The sequence below is a fragment of the Ostrea edulis genome, chromosome 4 (assembly GCF_947568905.1).
Source record: "Ostrea edulis chromosome 4, xbOstEdul1.1, whole genome shotgun sequence".
In the NCBI taxonomy this organism is placed as follows: Eukaryota; Metazoa; Mollusca; class Bivalvia; order Ostreida; family Ostreidae; genus Ostrea; species Ostrea edulis.
In genome coordinates, this window is record NC_079167.1 from 3,317,036 (window position 1) to 3,324,229 (window position 7,194).

The following is a 7,194-nucleotide window of genomic DNA, read 5'->3' on the forward strand; positions in this document are numbered from 1 at the left end:
TTTGTGTTTGATATGATATATTTAGCATATTTACAATAATGTCTAGGTTTTCCCAATTTGATGAAAATGTTGACAATTTTTCCCAATTTGAAAGCCATATGACTTTTGAAAAATGTTGAAAAATCACTGATGTAGTACATAAAACAAGATTATAAGACTCTCTTATGAGTAGCCATGAAATATAAGGTGATTCCACCCGAGGGTTGCAAAAAATCTGTGAAACCTGAGGCTTTGCCGAGGGTTTTACCGCTTTTTTGCAACCCCGAGGGTGGAATCACCTTAATATTTCATGGCAACTCATAAGAGAGTATATTTCTCTCATATTTATAGAGTTTTCTGTTTTCCTTGTGCCTAGCGACGCCATTTTGAGAAATTTCCAATTAATTAATTTTTCGCTGTACATTAAAAATAACACCAGAATCGAATTCTATGACCCTCATTTTGGCAACTACGTTGCCGTCAAAAAATCGGCCGACGAGTGTATAAGTGAATTGTATTAGAGTTATTCCTCTTTGAATAAATCAATAATCAGGGTGATGCGTGACGTAACTCGACAGTCCATCAGCGCGAAACATTTTGACAGACCTAATCAGAATATGAATCCACAACTGCACGTTTTTTTTCTTAGAGGAGCATTGCTATTGATATTAATTGAGCAGTTTAATGACGAGTGTGTGAAGAGAGATTCCAACTTGTGGTTTTTGTTGGTGGATATTGGCATGGCTAGGCTTTCGTTTTCCACGCGTGCAAGGACTCGAGTCTCATGGACATTGAAGGCACTTATTTCACCTGAGACACGGACAGTAGACATTGACAGAGTGAATGTGGAGGTAGGCCTAGAACTAGTAGACCGTGTGGGCTGGGTTTCTGTGAACTGGCATAACGCACAGGATGACATAGGTGTATGTCATGAGGAATTTGACTGTTGTTGAGTGTGCGGTAATTGTTCAAGGAATGTGTATTTTTGTGTCCGGTCACATACACCTGGAGATTATCAGGGACATTACAATCTGCCATTTTTTTGTACAAGAGCTTTGCAGACGCTAGTGTTCGTCAATCGAGGCGAGATAAGTTGCAAGCTAGTTGTGTATTGATTATGACGTCACGGGATATGTAAGATAAACGTCACGTGATATGAAAGATAGAAATATCTTACATACCTTTCTTTCATAGAATATCTGTATCTTACATACGCAGATATGAGAGAAATGAATATAATCTACCCGATTATAAAGTCTCCAAAACGAAGTACTGGCTGTATAAAAGTGGCTTTTTCTGAGTACTACTATTTTCCTACCTTGACAAAATCCATGCCAATTTTAACTTCATTTAAAAGATCTAAATCACGAAGGCTTTGAGTTTTTCGAAAACAAATCCCCCCTTTTTTTTCCTCTTGTAAAACTGGTGTCACTTGACCTTGATCTTAGTTTGTAAGTCCTATTATCATTTTTGATCTTAGTTTGTAGATTCCAACATCCTTTCATCATTTTTGATTATCCCATGTTTCTATCAATCCTGGTTCTAAAGTTATACAAGTTTTTATAATCAAGGTCAATGGAGATACTAGATTGTAGGTCACTACACCCTTTTATCATTTCTGAAGATTCCATGTCTCTATCATCCCCAGTTCTAAAGTTATACCATACTTATGTTTAGGGTCAGAGGTCAAGATCACTGGAGTCACTTGACCTTGATACCACTTTATAGATCACATCATCCTTTTTATTATTTCCGAAGATCCCATATCTCTATCAGACCTGGTTCTTAAGTAATACCAGTTTTATGTTCTAAGGTCAGAGGTCACTATAGCCATTTGACCTTGATACTAGTTTGTAGATCTTATCTTCTTCTTATCATTTCTGAAGGTCCCATGTCTCTATCAATTCCAGTTAAAAAATTATACAAGTTTGTATTTTCAAAGTCAAGGTCACTGGAGTCATTTGACCTTGATACCAATTTGTAGATCTCATCATCCTTTCTGAAGACCATATGTCTCTATCAGACCTGGTTCTTAAATAGTACCAGTTTTGTGTTTAAAGATCAAGGTCACTGGAGTCACATGACCTTAATACTAGTTCGTAGGTCCTGTCATCCTCTTGCTATTTCTGAAGATCCCATGTCACTCTTAGTCTTGGTTTTAGAGTTATACCAGTTTGTATGTTCAAGGTCAGGGGTCAAGGTCACTGGAGTCAAATGACCTTGATACCAATTTGTAGATCTCATCATCCTTTTATCATTTCTGAAGACCCCATGACTCTATTGGACCTGGTTCTAAGTAATACCAGTTTTATGTTATGAGGAAATATTGCATTTAGAGTACATGATTTGTATTTTATTTTTCCTTCTACAGTTTTCAAGTGAGGACCTTCTTATTTTACAGAATATTTGTAAGGGCATGGACGATGTGCATGTGGCAAGGATTAAGAAGTTAAAAATGTCTATTGTTCACACATTTAATAACTAACCATTTTGGCCCCACCCTGATACCAAAACCCCTATCCCTGGGATCATCAAATTTACATTTGTAGTAAAGAACTACCTGCTTTTTAAATATCCATTTAGTTTCAATTTCATATCATTAGTACTAAAGAAGATGGTGTATAGGTGTTTTACACATAAACACTATATAGTAAGTTTGGCTCTGCCATGGGGTCAGAACCCCTACCCTGGGGATCATGAAATTTACAAGTTTGGTAGAAGCCTTCCTGCTCTACATCACTATGCATTTACCTGTAGTTTTTCTTACACGTGCGGTTGTAGAGAATATTTTTTAAAATTTGTCAATTTTGGGCAGTTTTTGCCCCGCCCCAGGGGTGCAGGAGTCCTGAAATACAATTGATGTCCCCCTTATTCCAAAGATGCTTCATACAATTGTTCACACATTTAATAACTGACCATTTTGGCCCCACCCTGATACCAAAACCCCTACCCCTGGGATCATCAAATTTACATTTGTAGTAAAGGACTCCCTGCTCTTTCTAAATATCCATTTAGTTTCAATTAGTATCAATAGCACTAAAGGAGATGTTATTTGTTTTACACACTATATATACCAAGTTTGGCCGCACCCTGGGGTCAGAATCCCTTACCCGGGGATCATGAAATTTACAATTTTGGTAGAAGCTTCCTTGCTCATCATCACTATATACTAACTTTCTCTGCTAGATGTCGAGGAGTAAAGAAGATTTTTAAAGAAATACATCAATTTTACAGTTTTCTCCCCAAAATTAAGGCCTTGTAGGGGGGGGGGGGGGTGTCATGAAATTTACAATTTCCGGTCTCCTTCACCTACAAATGCTACATACCAAATTTGGTCAAGATTGGCCCAATAGTTTCTGAGAAGAAGTTGTTAACAGACAACGGACAACACCGGACGCAGACCAATTGCAGTAGTTTACTCAGGTGACCTAAAAATATTGTTCTGTCACAATATTTTTTCAGAGAACTACATTTCGGTAGCTAATACGGAAGTAACCATTGTAGTCAATTCATTAAGGTAATGTCTTTAAGAGATATCTCTAAAGTTAAAGAGATACATGTATCTCTATTACATTTTCTGAAAGAGATATCTCTTTAACTTTAATCTCTCAAAGTTAAAGATATATTTCACAAAGTTAAAGAGATATCTCTCAATGTTAAAGGCATATCCCTTTTTCAAATAAATAGTAAATGGATATCTTAATGAGAGATATCGCTCTAATTTAAAGAGATATCACACTTTAAAGACTTAGAGATATCTCTTAAAAGGTTAAGAGATATCTCTGAACCTTAAGAGATGTCTCTTAAATTTTAGAGATATCTCTTTATAGTAAGAGACATCTCTATATTAGAGATATATCTCTCTTAGTTTAAGAGATATTTTTTTCACTCGGAGAGAAATCTCTTTCACTTAGGGAGATATGTCTTTAAGAGAAAGACACCTCTCTTTAAGTTAGTGGTATCTCTTTCAAGATATCTCCTAAATCAGAAAAGATATCTGAGTTCAAAAGAGATATCTCTCTAACTGAAAGAGAGATCTCTCTTAATTTTAAAAAATTAATCTAAATGTGCACGGAATGCTCCCTAGAGTGGAAGCGCCAAAATTGTGTTACATGGCACTTAGAGTTGGAAGTGCATGACGAGATGCAAGATTTTCAGCTTTCGATGTGCACACGTGTATGAATGAAAGAAACAAACATCTTATACATATATACTGTTTTTTATTTACTTTGTCAAACAAATCTACTGTTCAACACAGTAGAGACAACCTCCTCTACATGTTTAGCCAATTTGATCAAGTGCACTTATTACATTGTACAAAATGTCGTATATGGGAGTAACCATTGCAGTTGATTTAATAAGGTCATGTCTTTAACTTTAAGAGATATCTCTTAAATCAAAGAGATATCTCTATTACATTTTCTGAAAGAGATATCTCTTTAACTTTAAGAAATATATCTTGCATCAGTGAAGAGATATCTCTTTAACTTGAAGAGACATCTCTCAAAGTTGAAGAAATATCTCTTCAAGTTAAAGAGATATAATCCTTTATTGAATAAATAGTAAAAATGGCTTGCCATAGATGTACCAAAATTGTGAATTTTGCAACCCCAGGGTTTTGATTCTAGGATGGGTCCAAATCAGTCATATTGTGTATATTATATATGTGAAGTCTTTCATCAGTATAGACACTTTCTGGGGCATTTAAGTTTTAAGTACACATCTCGTTTTATACTGCTGCTGAATATTAGAATTTCGCTTAGATATGCAGAACTAGAATTTTTTTCTAGATTTCTTTGCCCTTGGGGCTAGTGATACAGTACTTTTAAACTAAAACTTGGTTGACTGATATAAAGGCCTGTAGGCCTATTGTCGTCAATAACCTTATCTTGGAAAATTTACATGTATGAATGTCTAGAATACGTTCTTTACAAAGTCATGGCCTGGAGATATGTTCTTAACTTTGTTTTACCCTTGACAAAACGACCTTGGTTCAGGGTCATGACAGTGTGTGTTCATTAGTAACCTTAAGCCTGTTTTAGCCTCTATTTCTGTTCATTAGTAACCTTAAGCCCGTTTTAGCCTCTATTTCTGTTCATTAGTAACCTTAAGCCCGTTTTAGCCTCTATTTCTGTTCATTAGTAACCTTAAGCCTGTTTTAGCCTCTATTTCTGTTCATTAGTAACCTTAAGCCTGTTTTAGCCTCTATTTCTGTACATTAGTAACCTTAAGCCTGTTTTAGCCTCTATTTCTGTACATTAGTAACCTTAAGCCTGTTTTAGCCTCTATTTCTGTACATTAGTAACCTTAAGCCTGTTTTAGCCTCTATTTCTATACATTAGTAACCTTAAGCCCGTTTTAGCCTCTATTTCTGTTCATTAGTAACCTTAAGCCTGTTTTAGCCTCTATTTCTGTTCATTAGTAACCTCCATGCTCTGTTTTAGCCTCTATTTCTCTACATCATGAAGTTGTGGACATGAAAAATGGGTGTATTTCTGTGATTATTTTACTAGTGACTTTTACCTTGGTCAAATACCTGATTCAGGGTCACGACATGGTCATAAACAATGACAAATACGTGTTTCTAAAGTCTCCACAATACAAAGTTAAGACCAAGGCAAAAATAAGATGGAAGCCAGAGTACGATGGAGAGACGGACATTGTAATTCCTACTTCTGCAACATGTATGCTAAATGTTCCGAGGTAATTAATTTTCACTTTATGATAACTATAGCCCTCATCATCTCCGGACATGCATCCTTGATCTACGTGCCATAAAGATTTCCCAATTAAACTTTGCACCCAGTTTATCTGTTAAAATGTTTAGGAATGAAAAATATTTTGTATGATTGAATGCATTTTCTATTCATGATCCATGTAGCCCCCATCCAGGGACTTGAACTTGCAAATAGTCCTCAAAGGTCATTGTAACTTGGTTACCTATTATTTCTTAATATTCAATGCATTTTCATCGTGTGACCCAGGGACTGGTTTTGATGTTTCTCATGGTAGAGGCCTGTATTCTTATAATCATGTACAGTATGTATTGCAGTATTTCCTATGCACTCAGGTTGTCTGCATTATGTCCTGGAGTCAATATTTTATAGAAACTAGAAAACTGACACAGCCAGAAATGGACCTGCCAAGAACTAAATTAATGTATCACTTGTACTAGTTACACAGCATTGATGTTTGTAATGACAGAGAGGAGTGCTTATGTTCTTTTCACGAAAACTTCCATTTCCATGTTTTAACCGCAGGATCAACTATGTTAACTTTGTATGAAGGCATTAAGTATAGTAAACTTAGTGGGAAGGTACGTCTGCTGTAACATTGATTTCATGACCCAAAATCTTTAGGCGTCTTTCTTTAATGGCCATTTACCTTTGTATAAAATATCAAAGTGATGATGGACTGATGCTCATAATCTAAACATATCTTTGTTTAATAAAGAAGTACCTTTCTGTAGAATATGAAGCTGTATGTTAAAGATTTTTCACGATATTATCAGAAATTGAAGGTTTGTCAGGATTTTGACCTTGTGATCCCAAATGTTAAAGGTGTCCTCAGTTAATGATCAACTACCTTTGTGTAAAATATGAAAGCTTTATATTGAAAATCATTCACAATACCGTGACAACAAAAGTGATTTCTATAGAGCATCATTGTTTTCAATATGTGACCCTAGTTGATGGGTATTAAGTTTTAAATTGTTATGATGAAGATTGTGAGAGTTTTTGTATTATAATAGATACATAAATACATACATATAGATTGACCCCAAAATTTATAGGTAAATATATAAAAATAAAGTATTTGTGTGCAAAGTTTGAAGATGTTACTTACAGTGAAAACTAGTTTGAGTTATTGCTTCTCGACAAGTGTTGACACATACAGATATGACAATTAAAGGTTTTGAGAGAAAACTTAACATTGGGACCATGAATTTTACAATTAAGGTGGCTCTCTACACTTCGAAAGAGTTCATCAAATCAGCATGAAATGATTTAAACATGAAAGATATATATATGTAATAAGTACATAGGTCAAAAAGGCCAAAAATATGCAATTTTGGAGAGAACAAAAAATGGTTTTCAAAAATGTAATTTTAAACACAAAAGACACTGGCAGATTTTAACCTGGGATCTGCAGTTCAGTAACCCGATACCTTATCCACTGAGCTACATAGATATACAAGCAAAACAATCTATAATA